Source organism: Canis lupus, chromosome 26, assembly GCF_048164855.1.
Source record: "Canis lupus baileyi chromosome 26, mCanLup2.hap1, whole genome shotgun sequence".
Classification (NCBI taxonomy): Eukaryota; Metazoa; Chordata; class Mammalia; order Carnivora; family Canidae; genus Canis; species Canis lupus.
In genome coordinates this window covers 33,488,049-33,507,783 of record NC_132863.1, presented here as the reverse complement: position 1 = coordinate 33,507,783, position 19,735 = coordinate 33,488,049, and the positions used below count along the sequence as shown (strand labels likewise).

The window sequence follows — 19,735 nt, the reverse complement described above, 5'->3', positions numbered from 1 at the left end:
TTATCAGATGAGGAAAGATTTTGTGGTGAGAAAGAAAAAAGCAGTCCCTGACATTTGGCAGCGCTGGCCTGGCACTCACAACTAGACACTGTTGTCTTCCTGTTGAACATAAACCATTTCATAGAATATCAACGTCAAACAAGGTCACCTGTGACCATGAGTGAGCAAGACAAAAGCAAGACCACTCTGTAATCATCTCTGAACTGATTCGTTTGCTGGAAAGTCGTAACAAAGTACCACAAACCGCATGGATTAAGTAACAGAAAGTTCTAGTCTGGCAGTTCTGGAGGCATCTGCAGGACCATACTTCCTCTGAAGGTGTAAAGGAAGGGAACTGTTTCTGTTCTGTCTCCTAATTTCTGGTAGTTTCTGGGCTTGTGGCAGCATAACTCCAATCTCTATGTGGTCTTCTCCCTGTGGGTGCAGTTTTGTGTTCACGTTTCCCCTTTTTATGAAGACACCGGTCATGCTGGTTTAGAGGCCTGGTGTATTGACCTCATCTGTGTCTGCAACTAGGCCATTTCTAAATAGGGGCACACTCTAAGGTACCAGGGGTTAGAACTTTAACTTATGAACTTGGGGTATCCCTGGGTGGCTCAGCGGTTTAGCGCCTGCCTTCGGCCGATGGCATAATCCTGGAGTCCCGGGATCGAGTCCCACGTCAGGCTCCCTGTATGGAGCCTGCTTCTCCCTCTTCCTGCGTCTCTGCCTCTCTCTCTCCCTCTCGGATAAATAAATAAAATCTTAAAAAACAAAACATATGAACTTGGGGGGCACACAATTCTACCCATAACCCATCAACTTGGACCAAAATGAGGACATTGTCCAAACCACAAAAATGATCAAACATCCCCTATATTTGTTTCCTAGGGCTGCTATAACAAGTTACTACAAGTTTGGTGGCTTAAAACAACAGATATTTATTATCTTATAGTTTCTGGAGGACAGAAGTCTGAAACTGGTCTCACCAGACTGAAATCAAGGTGTGGTCAGTGCGGTATTTCCTCTAGAGGGTCTAGGAAGGAATCTATCCCTTGCCTCTTTCAGTTTCTGGTGGCTGTTGGCATTCCTTGGCTCATGATCACATCTCTCCAATCTTCAGCGCCAGCATCTTCAAATCTCTCTCAGCTCTATCTTCACATCATCTTCTCCAAAGAAACAGACACAGAGATCGAGACAGAGATAGAGATAAAGACAGAAAAAGGGTATGTGTGAAACCTTTCTACCTTTCTCCTTACATGGACATTTGTGTTTTATTTAGGACTTACCTGGATAATCCAGGATACTCTCCTCATCTCAAGATCCTTAATTTAAGCACACCTGCAAAGACCAGTTTTCCATCTAAGGGAACATCTGCATGTTCCAGGGATTATGATCTGATGTCTTTGGCAGCCATTATTCAGTCTACTCTGCCCCTGACCCTAGCTAATGAGAGTGACTACTACTTCTTTATCAATTACAGCTTTAATCTCACTCCATTCCTACCACTTTCTATGTAAGATATATTACAATATGCAATCATAGACTTGCCTTCACTTCTAGAAAGCATCCAATTCAGAGAAAAGCCCTGATTCCTTGAAACCTTCTCAAAACCCCTTGACCCAGGTGCAAATCCTGTAACAAGTATTTTGTCCCACTGCTGATAAGGAGCCTCGCAGTTCTCCATAATGTATGGTCTCTCTCATTGCAAAGACTCAATAAACCCAACTTTGTTCAAGTACAGTATATCCATGGTGGTATTTAGCTGGAGAAAATTAACAGCAGGATAAAAACTATAAGAGATTTCACAGAGAAGAAAAGGCCTAAGGTTGTCTACATAGGAGTGACATCATCAAAAAATGGCAGAGTAAGAATCTCCAAAAATCCTCTCTACAATAAAAGTAATGAGAACGGTGGCAAAAATTGTCAGAATCAACTACTTTGTAATGTTAGAAATTAACCAAAAGTTTGCAGCAATTGAGAGAGAGTTGGGTTTTTTTTTTTTTCCTAAGAAACACAATGACTCTTGATAAGAACAGTGAGCTTTGTGGCATTTTAACTTGCCCCAGTCCTGCTTCCTGCTCTCCAGCCCACAAAACTTTGAAACTAATGGTTCATAATCACTAACAAATCACTGGGAAAACCAGCAGCCCAGCAGCCACTGGTAGAGTGAGAACAGGGTTGGAGCTTTTCAGAGCCCCAATCTCAGAGAATCATCATTACTTGATCTGTCTGGCAGTCCCCTGGAAAACCCCACTTGTATGGCTCATCCTTATTTGACCTGGCTTAGGGCTCAGCCACTGTGAACAGTCTTTTTTCCCCCTAGGAGCTTTTGTCAAAAACAGTAAGTAGCAATTATTTAACATTTTAGCTGCCTGAAGGAGAAGTAAGTTTGAACAAACAACAAACTAACCAAAAAACCTAAAAGGAAAAGCAGGAGAATGAGAATTCCACAGGAGGTTTGGAAAAGAAGGCTGTGCACACACTGAGGGCTATGTGCATGATCAGGAAAGATATGAGATATGGGAAGGCCCTAAGTGATCACCATTGGCTCACCTTGAGGCTCCCTGTAAGCAGGAAGCAAAGGCCAAGCTGGCACTGTAAATGCTAGGCTGTGTGGTGAAAGTGTGTCCCAACATGCATACACAACTCCTGGGCAAAGCCTGGGAGACTTTCTGGTTCTGGGCATTTAAGGAAATCTCTGTTAAATCAATGAGTAATCACTAAGCTGAAAAGAGACTTCAGGGGCCACAAACAATAAAAAATACAGGGACTTTATAGAGTTAGTCAGGGAGAGTCACTAACAAATAAACAATGGTAAAAGCAAAACATCAAACTCGGGAAGAAGGGAGAATCTGATTTCCAGAGTCGTCACATTATGTTAATTAGAATGCCCAATTTCCAGCAAAAAACCAATAAGACATGCAAATAAACAAGTATGGCACACACACACACACACACACACAAAACTAGAAACTGTCCCTGAGATAGCATAAGTGTTGAACTTGCTAGAGAAAAATCTTCAAATCAGCTCTTTTAAATATGTTGAAAGAACCAAAGGAAACCACGTCTGAAGCAGTGAAGGAGAGACACCTGAGGTGCTGGCAGCAAGGTGGACCAGGAGACCCCGGCTCCATACCCCTACAGAAACACTGATTTCATGACAGATGCTTTCCCAAATCTTCAGAGGGAAACAAACACCCAGATCTATAACGTCCAGAGAATCAAGAACAGGCTGAATATCAGGAGACCTTCAACAAGACATATTAAAATCATATTCTCATGGGATCCCTGGGTGGATCAGCAGTTTGGTGCCTGCCTTCGGCCCAGAGCGTGATCCTGGAGACCTGGGATCGAGTCCCACATTGGGCTCCCTGCATGGAGCCTGCTTCTCCCTCTGCCTATGTCTCTGCCTCTCTCTCTGTGTCTCTCATAAATAAATAAATAAATAAATAAATAAATAAATAAATAAATAAATAAATAAAATATTTTAAAAATAAAATAAAATAAAATCATACTGTCCAAAGTCAAAGACAGAATTTCGTAAGCAGCAAGAGAAAAGCTACTCACCACATACAAAGGAACTTTCATAAGGCTGGGAGAGGATTTCTCAGCAAATCCATGAAGGTCAGGAGATAGAAAGAGGATGCATTCAAAATGCTGAAAGGGAAAGGAAAACAAAATAAAACTGTCAACAAAGAATACTTTACCCGACAAAGCTGTCCTTCCGAAACGAAGGAGAGAAAAAGACTTTCCTAGACAAACAGAAGCTGAGGGAGTTCATCACAACTAGATCTGTCTTCTGAGAAATGCTAATGGGAGTTCCTCACATTGAAATGAAAGGACACTGAGTGGAACATGAAAAACATATGAACATATAAAACTCTCTGGTAAAGGTAAGCACACAGTAAAATTCAGAATGTCCTAATTCTGTAATGGTAGTGCATAAATCACTTTTAATGTGAGCATCAAAGCTAAAAGACTAAAGTACTTAAAATAACTAGAGCTAAATAATCTGTCCACAGATACATATTATAAAAAGATGTAAATAGTGACATCAATAACAAAATGGGGCAGGGGGGAGTAAAAGTGGAGAGTTTTTGTATGTGATGGAAATTAAGTTATCAGCTTAAAATGAACTATCATAACTATAAGATGTTTTATGTGAGCCTCATGGTAATGACAAAGAAGAAACCTGTGGTAGAGACACAAAAGATAAGGAGAAAGGAATCAAAACACAACACTATAAAAAAGTCATCAAATCACAAAAGAAGACAGAGAAAGAAAGGAACTACAGAGCAGTCAGAAAAGAATTTTTTACATGGAAACAGTCTATGTCTTTACCTATCAACAATTTTTTTTCAACAATTATTTTTAAAGTAAGTGGATATACTTAATAAAAGACATAGATTGGGTGATTGGGTAGTCAGGGAAGGCTTCTCCACAGATGTGGCAGTGAAAGAGTCCTAACTGAAGGGATGGAACGTGCTCTGATTTCCTTGGGAAGTGCATTCTAGGCAGAAGGAACAGCCAGTGCAAAGATGAATGGAAAAGAGCTTGTTGGGGAAGGAAACGAGGCAGAGCTAAACATGCTACAGGGTCTAGAGCACAGGAGGGGGAGTTGGAAGTGTCTCCTAGATGGAGGCTTCTGAGGCCTTCACGTTGTGTGAAGGGGTGAGGATTGGTGTTGTGAAAAGACCACTCTGGCTGCCAAGTGGAAAATGGACCAGGGGTGGTGGTGCAGAACTGAGGAGACCAGATCAGTGAGGAGAGGAGAGACAGAGGTTGTTTTTGTCCCTTGTGGGAGCTAGGAAAACAGCGAAGCAGACATATTTAAGAAATATTTTGGAGCCAAAGCTGATGAGATTTGCTAACACATTCAATGTTCATTTCCTAGCAAGAGTTCTTTTCTCTGTTCCTTTTAGAGACTTAATTCTTCCCTAATCTATTTTAGAGAGAGAAGATGAGGGCATTTTTATAAAGTCTTCAGGAGTGAAAGCTGAAGAGATGAGGTTAAAGGCCTTCACTCATCCCCAACCTGGACTCTCAAAACTGAAGCATGACATGTCTACAAAAAGAACCACACAACAATGTTCATGGCAGTTTATCCATAATACCCCAAATTGGAGACAATCCATATGTTGATCAGTAGCAGAATGAACAAATAGATTATGTGTATTCCTACAATGGAATACTAGGCAACAATGAAAAAGCAGAGTGGGCTGCATCTCAAAAACATTATGTTTTGCAAAAAAAGACCAGACAAATTAAGAAAACATACCAATGATTCCTCAATTCATTAAATTGGTAGTGACCAATTTAATCCCCAACAGTAGTAACCCTGGATTGGGAGGCAGAGACTGACTGGAAAGGGGCAGGAGGTAACATTCTGGAAAGCTGACAATGTTCTATGTCTAGATCTGTACAAAAGTCACTGGTCACTAGTGACAAATCCTGTGGAGCATATGTGCCCCCTGTTATGAAGTCATGAGAAGGGCAATTCCTCCAAATCCCTAACTCCAGCACAAGCTTGAGCAAAACATCACAGAAACCCAAATGTCTACAAAATACCTGAGTGGTAGCCCCCAAAACTGTCAAGGTTATGAAAAACTAGGAAGCCATCATAGATCACCAAGACCTGAAGAGATGTGGTATCTGCATCGGATCTAGGAAGAGAAAGAGAACACTGGTGAAGAAGGTGGGTAAAATCCACATAAAGCCTAGAGCTGTATTAATAGTAAGTAGTGTACCAACACTGGTTTCTCGGTTTTGACAAGTGTATTATAACAGCACAGGTGCTGACATTAGGGGAAACTTGGTGTAAAGTATACAGGAACTCTGTACTATCTTTGCAATATTTTCTGGACTATAAAATTATTCTAAAATAAAAAGTTAGGGATCCCTGGGTGGCTCAGTGGTTTAGAGCCTGCCTTCAGCTCAGAGCGTGATCCTGGGGTCCCTGGATTGAGTCAGGCTCCCTGCATGGAGCCCGCTTCTCCCTCTGCCTCTGTCTCTGTCCCTCTGTCCCTCTCTCTCTCTGTGTCTCTCACGAATAAATAAATAAAATCTTTTTAAAAAATAAAAATTAAAAAATAAAATAAAAAGTCATTGTGCTGAATATTTAGATTTGTCATTTTACTGTGTGGATATTAGCTCTTAATAAAATATTGGGGGGAGGGGTGCAGAGCATGTAAAATGCTCCCTCGCCCGGGCTAGCACACAGCTCAGCTGCAGCCTGTGGGAACCTAGCCAGCAACAGTGGCGACACAGAACCGGCTCTCAGGAAATGGCTGCTGCTAACTTTTCCTCCTGTGCCTCCTGCCTTTCCCCCAACATAGGGCAACAATGCCATGGCAGGTCAGGTGGAGGTTGCCTCGGATGGATTAGAAGCTTGGACTCCAGAACAGCTCTGGGGGTGCAGATCCCAGCTCCATCACTCAGCACCTGAATGCCTATAGGCATGTAACTAGTCCGTGACTCCAAATCTACGTCTCTGAATTAATGATTCCTTACAGGGCTCTACGTTTTTTACATGTTTATCTTTAAATTAAGGATCCACCTTACCACATATGTCTATAACATTGGGGATTAAAGCCGGTGTTCCCTGACATTGGATATCTACCCCAATATCTTCTATGAGCCCCACCCCCACTAATTCTCTAAACTGGGTGGCTCAGTCTTCCAGGATAAGGCCTTTCATTTTACCCACAAATACCTACTGAGCTCTCTTCCACTGAGGACATGCCACATAATAGTGAACCAGGCTGGAATCTGGCCTCTGTTTACAGCTTAGATCTCACCCCTCTTGTCTTCCAAAACACTCTCTCCATACAGAAGGACTTCCCTTCCCTCACCCCTCATGCCTTGTAACTAACTTTTACACATCCTTCAGATCATACTGAAATGTCACTTCCTCTGGGAAGCTCTCACTAACTCCCCACGCCCAGCCCATATTGCCCCTACCTTCCCCATTAGCTAGGGACTCTCACTTCTGTTTCATTCACTGCTAAGTCATCTACAGAACCCAACTCAAACCCTGGCACCTGTGATCACTGACTGTTGAATGAATGGGTGAGAAAGTGAATAAGTAAATGACCTGGGAGAGTCAAGGAAGGCTTCATGGAGAAGGTGACATTTCATTGGGCCTTAAAGGATGAGTGCAAGTTAACCAGCAGAAGAGTAGGAGGAGAGAAAGGTCTAGGGGTGTGGCCAAGCCATATGCTTTCTGGGCCCAAAGGGGAGGTGGCAGTCTAAGCTATTAGGCTAAAATTTTAGGGCTTAATCCTGTAAGCCAGGGGCTGCCAACCCAACAGAGCATTCAAACTGCCTGGGACCTTTTGGACTGTGGTCCCACTAATCCAGATCCCCCCAGATTCTTATGACATCCAAGGTCAGGGACCACTGCGGAAACATCAAGTGTAAAGTCAGAAAGATTTTTAACAAAGGAGGGACAAGATTCCATCTTCAGATCTAACACTGTACAGGAAGGGAGGCAAGACAGAAGCCAAGAATGAACAGGATGGCAGAAGGTAGGGTGGTTCAGTGGTTGAGCTCTGCCTTTGGCTCAGGGTCTGGGGATTGAGCCCTCCATCAGGCTCCCTGTAGGGTGCCTACTTCTCCCTCTGCCTGTGTCTCTGCCTCTCTCTGTGTGTCTCTCATAAATAAATAAATAAATAAATAAATAAATAAATAAATAAATAAATAAATAAAATCTTTTTTAAAAAAGAAAATAAAAAGAAAACTCAAGATATTCAGGCTTCCATTGACTGCAGGACAGGAGGGAAACAGTGTGGGTCAGTGATAAGGAAAGTAAGCTGTGGTTTTACCAACTTTAGAAGTTGGTAAAAAAAAATCGACAAAGTAGGTGTGATCTGTGTATACTAGAAGTACAACTTACCCCTCCCAATGCACAGGCACAAAACACACATGCACACCAGCGCACATGTCCACACTCAGCCTTTCCTTGCTGAAGCCAGCTGTTCATCACAGTGGACTGCAAACACACACCCACACACTAAGTCTGGCTAAGAGATCTCCAACCTTAAAAAAATTTGCTCACACACAACACGGGCAAGGTGAGGCCTGGCACAATACCAATTTCCACTGTATCAGTTTCCACAGAACAAGAAGACCAGCAGCGGCTTCTAGAAAGAGCTTCAGGCTCCAATGGTTTTGCCTTTTCTGAGAATCAACTGCTGCTTTCACAAACACTGGGTGGGGAGTGGGGGAGGCAGCACAGACAGTAGCTAAGCCATTGCTCATTATAGCCAAGTCCTGATACAGAGGGAAGAAAGAAATCCAGTTTGTACAATCTTCAAATATCACAGTGTTGTGACTTGTAACAGCACCCAATGTATCTTGTTGTGTTACAACTGCCAAAAGGAAAAAAAAAATTGAATTACCATGCTAATGTCTTCTCTTTTGGTGAAATCTGTGATTCAGGTATGTGGATATAAAATACATCATTAGTTGCTTTTAAGCTTGTCTTTAATGATGAAAAAACATTGCAGGGCAAGAGGGGGAGACATAACTAAACTCAAGTCACTGGCAGCATTGGGAGCCTCTTGTAAACCATAATGTGACAGTGCAGTTTCTTTTTTCCTCTGAGATGACAGTTAATTCCAGACCAGGAAGGCTGTCAAAAATGCTTAGTTCTGCTCCACTTGAGTTAATTACCGGCCCTGGGGCAGGCTGCCCTCCACTCCTCTGCTAATGGGGCTGGGCTCCAGGTAAAAAATCCATTTGCAAGAATGTTTTCCTTGCTCCAGATCTAATTTATTGAATATCAAATATTTATGCCAATGCAATTAAAGTGACAACATTGCTCTCCCTTCTCCCCTGCCCCCAGTCATAGGCAAGCCCAGGCTTGCTGACAGAACGCTTTATCCCGTCAACGCAGGGTAAAACTTCTGCTTGAGCTTCTAAAGCAAGAGCTTTGAAACCCTCAATCTACAAAGTCACCTGGGACTTTACCTTTATCTTCTTCTTTTGTAGGCAACCACATGACAGGTTATGGAGCAATGGCTGAGAAGCTGGGGCAGGAGGTAAAGAGAAGAGAGGAAAGCCTGCATGGGACTTTGATTCCACTCAAATCTGTTCTGGTCCTCTGCGTTCCAGGCTCCAGATTGGGCACCACAGTTGAGAGAGATGGAGCAGACTCAGTCCACATCCTCATCAGTCTGCCAGCCTGACAAAGGGACAGCTTCGGGCATGTATAGAAGAGGTTCCAGAAACAGGTTCTTACAGGCCTTGGGTCTGAGATCTCCAAGTCTAGAAGACCATCCAAGGCGGCATTCCATCCAACCAGACCTAACTGCAAAATTTCAGGTCCAGCAATTTCATATTCCATCTTTCCCAAGTTCTACTGATCCAGCAAGAAGGCCTCAGAGCTTTGAAACCAGACTCTGGAGCCTCAGGGCATTCCCTATTGGGACAGTGCCCAGCCCCTAACATCACCCCCATGAGTCTCTTGCACCACAAAACATATGATTCGACATCTGCCTCAAACAGAAGGGTGGCAAACAAACAAACAAACAAACAAAACAAACAAACAAACAAACAAACAAACCCCAGAAGGGTGGCTTGGGGGGTAAAGATAAGCCGGTAAACAGTCTACTATGGATCCTCCCTCAGGTATTCCTGGAAAATGTGAAAAGGAAATACATTTGGTTAAAGGAGGAGGGATCTTTTTTTTTCTTCCCTGAATCAAGGGGAGCTTACCAGGCCAGCAGGTAATATTGTATCTGTGGCATATCTGAGGTTGTGCTGTGCCCTCTGGGTGGGATTTTTTTCAGGGACCTTGCTGTCTACACCCATTTATTCCTTCTTACAATGAAACAAAGACCTTTCCTTGGGTCTGAACTGGGTTCTGAAGGAGAAACAGGTATGTACTAGGTGAACCACAAAGCTTAGTAGAAGGAACACAGGGCTTTGTATTCAAAGAATTGAAAATAGATTGATTTTCATTAGAGCCTCAACTGCAAGGGAGTGAGCCCTGGGACTATAAGCATGAAATGAGGTAATCTAAACATGTTAGAAAATTTCAAGTCCTGGATAAATATGAATTACTCTACACATCACAGAGCTTTTGGGGAACCAACTGATGTTATATGCACACTTGTATTACAAAAATTGTAGTTGCTATAAGACATTTTGGAAGAAGATGGATTCAGCTTTAATCATGGAGATAAATCAGAAAAATATGTATCTGTTCGTTTGATCTTACCTTTTTAGAACTGTTCACAAATTGAGAATTTTTATAAGTTTCCTTTATGTTCTCTTTTTTGGATAAACCTATACTACCCAATTTTAAGATTCTTGGTTTCTGACCACCATGCTTTAGTTTTGAGGCTTTGTGATCATTTTTTATGGCCAGACAATTCTTTGTGTGTGAATGTCAGAGGAAGAGGCTTGGTATTGCTATCCCCTTCTAGGTCTTCACAGTTATCACTCTATTCAAAGATGTTATCACACCAACCCTCAACTACTGCCATAATTTCCTAGCTGTCTACTCTGCCTCCAGCTTCCTCTGTCTCCAAATCATCTCCCCCTTGGCTGCTGAAATATCAACATCATTTTTACCATTAAAAATAACTACAGAAGAATCTCTGCTATAGCCACAGTGATAAGACAAGAAAAAAAAAAAGGTAAAACCACTGGGAACAAAGAAGCAGATTTATCATTTTTTACAGGCAATAGAATTATATAACAGAAAGCAACAACAAAAAAAATCACAGAAAATCTCTTCAAACTAGTGAGAGATATCAGTAAAATGGTTGAATACAAAGTAAATTCATATGAAACTGTTTTCTTATATACTAACAATAGCCGGTTAGAAATAGAATTTTTAAAATATTTTCATGATATATATCCAGTTATTTTGCTGACTTTGTGAGAATATATCACAGAAACTTCTGTGCAAAAGTGAATTTTGCATCTTCCACTCGAATCTGCTCCTTCTCCAATGCTCTCTAGCTCAATAGGGGATCTTCTATCTACCTATTTGCACAAGGCAGAAACCTAGGATCCATCCTTGCCTTTCCCTGATTCCCCAGTTTGTAAATCTGTCATGAAACCCTATCAATATTACCTTCTGCCCACTTCTCTCTGACCCAACTGAGGGTCACCTCAAATCCGCTCTCTCACCTCTCACCTGGAGGATTGTGGTTGCTCCTCACTGTTCTCTTTTGACTTCCTTGTTCTCTTCAATCTGTATCCACAAAGCAATCGTAAGGATCTTTTGAGATTTTAAGCTAAATCATACTGCTTCCCTGCTGAAGACTCTTCACTAGTTTATAAACCTCATATCCTTACCATGGCCTACTCAGCTTGGCTTCCCATGCTCCCTGCTGACTCTTGTACCCATTCACTTCTTCATTCCCTGTGCTAGGGCACACCATCCTCCTTTTGGTTTCTCAAATGCTCTTAATCTCCTTCCTACCTCAGAGCCTTCACTTTTCATATTCCATACTGGGAATAAGGATCACTGATCTTCCCTCCAGAAGGTTAAGCAGAGGGGTGCCTAGGTGGCTCAGTCAGTTGAGAGCCTGACTCCTGGTTTTGGCTCAGGTCATAATCTCATAGGTCATAGGATTGAGCCCCACATCAAGCTCCATGCTCAGTGGGAAGTCTGCTTGGAAGTTCTCTCCCTCTGCCCCCACCCCCCCCAAAAATGAAGAAGGCGGCTATGCAGAGACAGGGAATTTAGACCTTATCAGAGATCTCCCTGACTCCTTGGGCCTCAGTTTCCCCACCAACAAGACTTGGTCGAATTAGGGGTACTCTTTGGTAGTCTATGAGCTGAAGATTCAGTAAGAGGCAAAACTAGCTGAACTAATGGAGAAGAAGAATGGGAAGTGAGAGAATAGAAAGGAAATAGTCCTAGGGAAGACAGCAGAGAAAGGAAAGGTAGAAAAAAAATAAGCAAACATTTTTGGTGTTTTTTTTTTTTAAGATTTATTTATTTTAGAGAGAGAGAGCAAGAGCAAGAGCGAGTGTGTGTGTGTGTGTGTGTGTGTGTGTGTAGGGAGGGTCAGAGGTAGAGAACCTCTCAAGCAGGACGCCTCATCACTGCTGAGTGCAGAACTGGATGTAACCCATGAGATCATGACCTAAGCCAAAATGAAGAGTCACACACACACAGCTTATTGAGCCACCCAGGTGTCCCATTTTTGGTGTATTTAAAACACTAAATGATATCTCTTTATTTTTATTAGAACAACTCAAGATTATATCTCCACAGGATTTGGGACCATCATAATAATCTTGTCATGAAGAGAGAAAAAGCCAACTTATGGTATTTAAATATTAAATGCATGCACTATACTGAAAACTTGATTCTGTTCCATAAAAATAATTCACAGCATCCAAAGCCAAGGAGAAAAACAAAAAACCTCGTTCATCCATGTAAACAGCTTCTAGGTAGCCAAAGGAAGAGATACTGGCTGCCTCTGCTCCCAGCTTCCACAGAGACTCATGGTTGCTTACTCAATTCTCCTCTCTTCCTAGAACAACTGTGGTTTCATTCAGAAAAGCAATGTATGCAATTAAAACGCTACGTTTCTCAGATTCCTTTGCCAACAGGGGTGGCCACAGTGCATCATTCGGCAAATGATATGTAAGAATAAATTACAGAGAAATGGTTTTTTGTTTTTTTTTAAGATTTTATTTTTTTTAACTTTTATTTATTTATGATAGTCACAGAGAGAGAGAGGCAGAGACACAGGGCAGAGGGAGAAGCAGGCTCCATGCACCGGGAGCCCGACGTGGGATTCGATCCTGGGTCTCCAGGATCGCGCCCTGGGCCAAAGGCAGGCGCCAAACCGCTGTGCCACCCAGGGATCCCTAGAGAAATGTTTTTAAAGGCAGGGTGGGTTCAGCTGGCACATGTCCTTTTTTATCCTTTGTTTTTGATGCTTTCCTCTTCCTTTTTCAACACTCTTGTGACCATAAGAGGCCAAAAGAGACCTCAGTTTAAATCCCAACTCTACCACCTGCAAACTCTATGAACTTGGGAGAGTTCATTCAACCACTCTGAGCCTCACTTTGGTCTACCAAATGGAAGTCATAATGCCTCACTTGCAATACTATTAGGATTAATTGAAATATTTTATCACACATAGGTGACAGTGCTTTGTAAATTGTATAGCTCTAAAAAGTACTAGGTTATTTCTTTGTTTGCCTCCCTCCTTGTTTTGTGACAGGTTTTCTTCCCCCACTTAAATCTAAAATACAGTAAAAGAATATTGTATTTCTACATGATTTTCTTTCACAGTGGGAATACCTATTTCCTTGACATAATACCAGTATGTATACATATTGGTATAGTCTGGCCATATACAAAGCACAAGTGAATTTGCATTCTTTAACTGTGGCTTCAGTTATCATCTAAGTCAACCAGAAACTTAAGATGCACCTTCCTTTAAAACTACATATTTTTTCAAAAGTGTGGGCCTATTTTCTTGAGCATTTGAGAGGTCCTATCAATCCATCTGCTTCAATTTTAGAAATTTTTCTTGAATTATTTCTTTAATAATGTGTTCCCTTTTATTGTCTGTGTTTTCACATTCTTGAACTCTTACTACTTGGATCCTGGACTTCTTAGTCTGTTTCTCTAATTTTCTTATATTTGGATAAGATCTCTTATCTTTCGTATCTATATATATCAGGCAAAGGATCATAAAGGCACAGAAACCATCCCTCCTAGAAAGCAGTGGCAAGTTAAAAATAATATACTTCCCTAGCACACACACTTAAAAACCTAATCACTTGGCTATTTTTAAGTGTGTTCTCCTAGATAACATGTGAGCTAAAGAGAAAAAAATCAAAATTGCAAATAGGCAGTTTTAAAACAATGAGAAAGAAAATCATATAGGAAATCTTATGGGATGAGGCAAAGCTGATTCACAGGCAAACTGATAACCTTAATTGCCTTTATGGTTAATCAGAAAAACATGAAAATAGGCAAAATAAACATTGATTTAAATAATTTCATTTTTATAAAAGATCAAAATAACCATGGAAAGAAATCTAGAAAATATAGTTAAAGCAAACATTATTGATTAGTAAACTTAATAGTCAGAAAAAAGAAAAAACCAGTAAAATTGGTAGATAAATCTTAGAGCTGGTTCATGAAATAGCCTTGTTTCCCCCATTGGAAGAGACATAAATAAACATTATAAATGCAAAAAGGGAAACCATAGATTTTGAAATTGTAAGAGATTCTATGCATAATTATATGCTAATACTTTCAAAATCTCAGTGAAATGGATTATTTTCTAGGAAAGTATAACATACAAAACTTGCCTCAAGAAAAATTAGACTACCTGAATAGAGGGGAAAAAAATCTAAAGAAAGTTGTCAAAGTATTGCCTCCTAAAATGGCTTCCAGCCTCAGATGATTTCATGGGTGCGTTACTTCAGCCTTCCACAGAACAAATAATTTCCATGTAACATAAACCCCTTCAGGGCATGAAAAAAGATGTAAATCTTATCAGTTCATTTTACAAAGCTAGCAAAACTATTGACATAAGGTTTTGGATGAATCTCAAAAACATTATGTTGAATGAAAGAAGCCAGACACTGAGTATAAATTATATGATACCAATTACATAAAGCTCAAGGACAGACAAAACTAATGTGTGGTGATAAAAATTAGAGAAATGGTTGCTGGGGGGCAGGGGTTGGAGGACTGCCTGGAAGGAGCAGGAAACTTTCTGGGGCCATGAGAATGTTACATATCTTGATCTAGGTGGTGGCTACTGGGGTGTGTATATTTGTTAAAAATGATCAAGTTGTACACTTAGGATCTGTACATTTTATTGTATGTAAGTTAAACCTTAATAATGTACTCATAGGAAAAAATCTTGTGGGACGCCTGGGTGGCTCAGCAGTTGGGCATCTGCCTTCGACTCAGGGTGTGATTCCGCAGTCCCAGGACCGGGTCCCACATCAGGCTCCCAGCATGGAGCCTGCTTCTCCTTCTGCCTGTGTCTCTGCCTCCCTCTCTGTATCTCTCATGAATAAATAAATAAAATCTTAAAAAAAAAAAAAAAGGAAAAAATCTTGTGACCGTGACTTAAAGCCAAAATAAATTAACTAAATAAAAGCCTAATCATACTCAATATGTTGTATATGCAAAAGTACTAAACAAAATATTGGCAAAGGTAATCTTGCAATAGATTAGAAGAACAGGGATGCCTGGGTGGTTCAGCGGTTGAACGTCTGCTTTTGGCTCAGGGCATGAGCCTGGGATCCGGGATGGAGTCCCCACATCAGGCTCCTTGCATGGAGCCTGCTTCTTCTTCTGCCTGTGTCTCTGCCTCTCTCTCTCTCTCTCTGTCTCTCATGAATAAATAAATAAGAATCTTAAAAAAAAAATTAGAAGAACAATATACATCAAAAAACTTTAGGGTTGTTTCAATATTCTATTACTATACTAATCCAAATAAGAAATGGTATATGATAATAATATTGAAATTAGTCTATAAAATTCATTTATGATTTTAATTCCTAATAAACTTAGGTAAAAAAAAGATTACCATACCTCAGCATAGTAAATAATATCAATACCAAACTGAAAGCCCAAATCATCCTTAACAGGGAAACTCAAGAGGCCACCTCATTAATGTCAAGAACAAAACAAGGATGGCCATTGTTCTCACTGCTATTTACTATTGTTCTGAAATTTCTAAGTGATGTAAAAGGACCAGAAATAGATATGAATCATAACTATAAGAGAGAAAGAAACAAAAGTATAATTTTTAGCTCAGGATAATATTGTCTTTCTAGAGAACTCAAGAGGGCCAACTGAAAAACAATATTCTGACTGGTTACAAAATAAATATACAGGCACAGTAGGGATGTTCACTGAAGCATTGTGATAAAAAACAACTGGAAACCACCTAAATGTCCAATAATAGGAAACTGGATAAGTGGAAGTATACACACACAATAGAATGCTATATAGCAGTTAAAATGAATTAATAGATATAAAAATAGTAAGTGGAAGAGAATTACAGGATTATATACACAATGTGATACTTTAAATGTAATACTGAAAAACAGACTATACTGTTTAGAAAAATACAAAAATGTAGATATGAAAGATACCAACCTCTGGAACATTGGCCTCCTCTGGGGAGACAGGAAAGGGAATGAGATTGGGAGGCATACAAAGGGGCTCCCTTCCACTATGGTTGTAGTTCTTTTTTTCTTTTTTTTTTTTAAGGAATAAAAAGCTCTGAAGAAAACATTCCATCTGACACCCAGACCCATTATGCCAGAAACAATTCCCAGAGAGTTCTTGTGGCCCTACCAGTCCTCTATCCTCTCCTCCCGGCAACTACTTCTCAAATTTCTGTCACCTAAAGTGAGTTTGGCCCCTTCATTACGTTTATTTAAATGAAACCATGGGGGCTCCTGGGAGGCTCAGTTAAGCACCTGCCTTTGGCTCAGGTCATGATCTCAGGGATTGAGCTGCCTCACGTGGTATGGCTCTGCTCAGCAGGAAGTCTACTTCTCCCTCTCCCTCTCACCCTGATTCATGCTCCCCCTATCTGTCTCTCAAAATAAAGAAATAAAATCTTTAAAAAATAATAAAAGTTTAAAAATAAATAGAACCATGGGTTTCCTTTTGGGTCTTCCTTGGTATCCTTCTGGAAAACTGGCCTCCTTTAGGATATCAGGAGTCTAGAACAAACTCATGACAGACTGAGTGACAATTGAGGACTGCATATCTCTTGGCCACCAGCCATGCAGAACAGGGGTACAGCCTCTCACAGGAGGCTGCTTGTCTCAGGGAACAAAGAAGACATTCAGGGGACAGGTACCCCTTGTGACACTTAACAGACTTACCTCTGTCACCAATCAAAATACCACTATACCAGAAGGACAATCCATGGGGAAAAGACTCGAGGCACCACATAAATAGATGAGGGTTTCTCAGCCTCAGCACTCCTGAATTTGGGGCCAGATAATTCTCTGTTATGGGGACGATCCTAGGCATTGTAGAGTGTTTAGCAGCATCCCTGGCCTCTGCCCACTAGACACCAGTACCGGGTCCCCTGTTTGACAACTAAAAATATTTCCAGACATTGCCAAATGTCCATGGGGCACAAAATCGCTCATTGAGAACCACTGTAATAGAAGATAGATTAGATAAAGGGGTGGAAGAGAGTTTGGTTTTTTTCTTAGGAATAAAACCATCAAGATATGTGTATTAGTATTTGAAGAAGCAACAAAAGAATATCAAGGACATGAAGGAAGGCCTGTAATGGTATATTCAAGAAGGGTGGGAAAACAGTATTACAAATCTATTGATTCTGTCAAAGTAATGTGTAAGCTTAATGGAACTGCAATTAAAACTTGGCTGGAAACTTTCTGGAACTTAAAAATGTTAAGTGTAAAGTTTCAATATAAAAATAAAAGAGGCTGAATAATAAAGAAAATTTTCAAAAATATAAATAAATAATGGATCTGATCTACCAGATATTAGGTGGGTTGTAAATTATAATAATTAAAACAGTGTAGAAAAATAGACATAGCCATGAAAAGATTAAAAGCCTGGAAGCAAGCCCTAGTCTAGGCAAGAATTTAGTATCGATTAAAGTGACGTTTAAATTCATAAGAAATGTTGCAGAATGGCCAATAAATTATGCAAGAACAACTCATTAACCATTTGGGGCAGGAAAAAATTCAAGGCTTGGCACCATACATCAAAATAAATTTCATGAATCAGAGAGTTATTATTTTAATTAAACTATAAAAAAACTAGAATAAAATATAGATTAATATTTTTTCTGATATTAGGAGAAGGCTTTCCAAACAAAAGAAAGGACCCAAGAAGGAAAAGATGATATACTTGACTACACAAATATGCCAACCTTTCATACATCAGCAAGCACTATAAACAAAATTAAAATTCAGAAAAACTGTCACCTAACAGCATAGTATTGAAGATTTCTTCTGCTAACTACAATATGAAGAAGACAATATGTCATTCCCACTTTTTAAATGGACAAAAGGACACAACCATGCAATTCACAGGAGATGAAAGAGCAATAGTCAAAAAACATTAAGAAGTTAATCTCACTGGAAATTCACATTATGCAAAGTAAAATATTGAGACATCATCTTTTACCTATCAAATCAGCATGAATTTTTTTAAAGCAACAGCTAGAGTTTGGGAATCTCCTTATCCTCTAGAGAGAGCATTGGTTTATGAACCTTTCTGAAAAGGAATTTGACAACTATTTTCAAAGGCCTTAAAAAGGTCCATATACAATGGAGAGTTTCCCATTTATACCTCCAGCCCAGAACTCCATAGTTGCACATCCAACTGCCTCCCACTCAACGCTGCCACTCATGTATCTAACCAGTGCCTCAAAAACACCTTGTCCAAAGCCAAGCTCCCAATATCCTACTGCTCTTCTGTGCCTCAAAGCTGTTCCTCCTATTGTCATCTCCATCTCAGGAAAGGGTAACACCACTGTTCTCATTGCTCAGATCCAAAACCGTCATGTCATCCCTGACATCTTTCTTTTACTGACAGCAAATTATGGGGCATTACACTTCAAAGTAGATGCGGAATCCAACCCTTTGTCACCACTTCTATCACCAACACTCTGGTCTGAGCTGTCATTCCTTACCTGAACTACTGGAATACCTCTTTCCTCACTCTGCTTCCACCTTGCCACCTTCCACATTATCCTTATATGGCTGCCAGAAGGATCCTTTTGTAAGTTAAGTCAAATCAAACCACTCCCACTCAAAACCCTCCACTGGCTCCCTTCTCAGAGAAAAGCAAAGCCATATAAGAGTCTGTAAGACTGTGATACTGTGATTTATAAGAAAAGCATATATTTGGTAATTCAGATAACCAAAATACGTATTTTTAATTTTCTTTTTTTATTTTTTAAAATTTCTTATTTAAATTCAATTTAGCTAACATATTCTGTATTATTAATTTTAGTAGAATTTAGTGATTTATCAGTTGCATATAACACCCAGTGCTCATTGTATCAAGTGCTCTCCTTAACATCCATCACTCAATTATCCCATTCCCCACCCCCCTCCCCTCCAACAACATTGTTTGTTTTCTAGAGTTAAGAGTCTCTTATGGTTTTCTTTCTATTTTCATCTTATTTTATATTTCCTTCTCTTCCCCTATATTCATGTTTTGTTTCTTAAATTCCACATATGAATAAAATCACCTGGTATTTGTTGTTCTCTGACTGACTTATTTCGCTTAGCATAATACCTTCTAGTTCTATCCACTTAGTTGCAAATGGCAAGATTTCATTCTTTTTAATGACTGCGTAGCATTCCATTTTGTGTATATGTGTGTTCTTTATCCATTCATCTGTTGATGGATATCTGGGCTCTCTCCATAGTTTGGCTATTGTGGACATTGCTGCTATAAATATAAACACTGGGGTGCAGGTGCCCCTTTGGATCACTACATTTGTATCTTTGGGGTAAATACACAGTAGTGCAATTGCTGGATTGTAGGGTAACTCTATTTTCAACTTTTTGAGAAACAACCAAACTGTTTTTCAGAGTGGCTGCACCAGCTTGCATTCCCACCAACAGTGCAAGAGGGTTCCCCTTTCTCCCCATTCTTGCCAACATGTTGTTTTCTGTTGTTTTCATGTTGTTAATTTTAGCCATGTGAAGTGGTATCTCATTGAGGTTTTGATTTGTATTTCCATGACGCTGAGTGATGTTGAGATTTTTTTTTCTTGTGTCTGTTGGCTGT

At 40.1% G+C, this 19,735-nt stretch overlaps 1 long non-coding RNA gene across 1 annotated transcript in view; it reads right to left on the bottom strand.

Annotated features, from left to right (window-relative positions):
- Nucleotides 1-19,735, bottom strand: part of LOC140618495 (uncharacterized) — a 123,697-nt gene that overhangs the window by 56,401 nt on the left and 47,561 nt on the right. The window contains exons 5-7 of the long non-coding RNA XR_012018620.1: nucleotides 5,551-5,645; nucleotides 3,550-3,639; nucleotides 969-1,145 (exon numbers count right to left, since the gene is read on the bottom strand). This is a non-coding gene — a long non-coding RNA (uncharacterized lncRNA). The remainder of the gene's footprint in view (nucleotides 1-968; nucleotides 1,146-3,549; nucleotides 3,640-5,550; nucleotides 5,646-19,735) is intronic.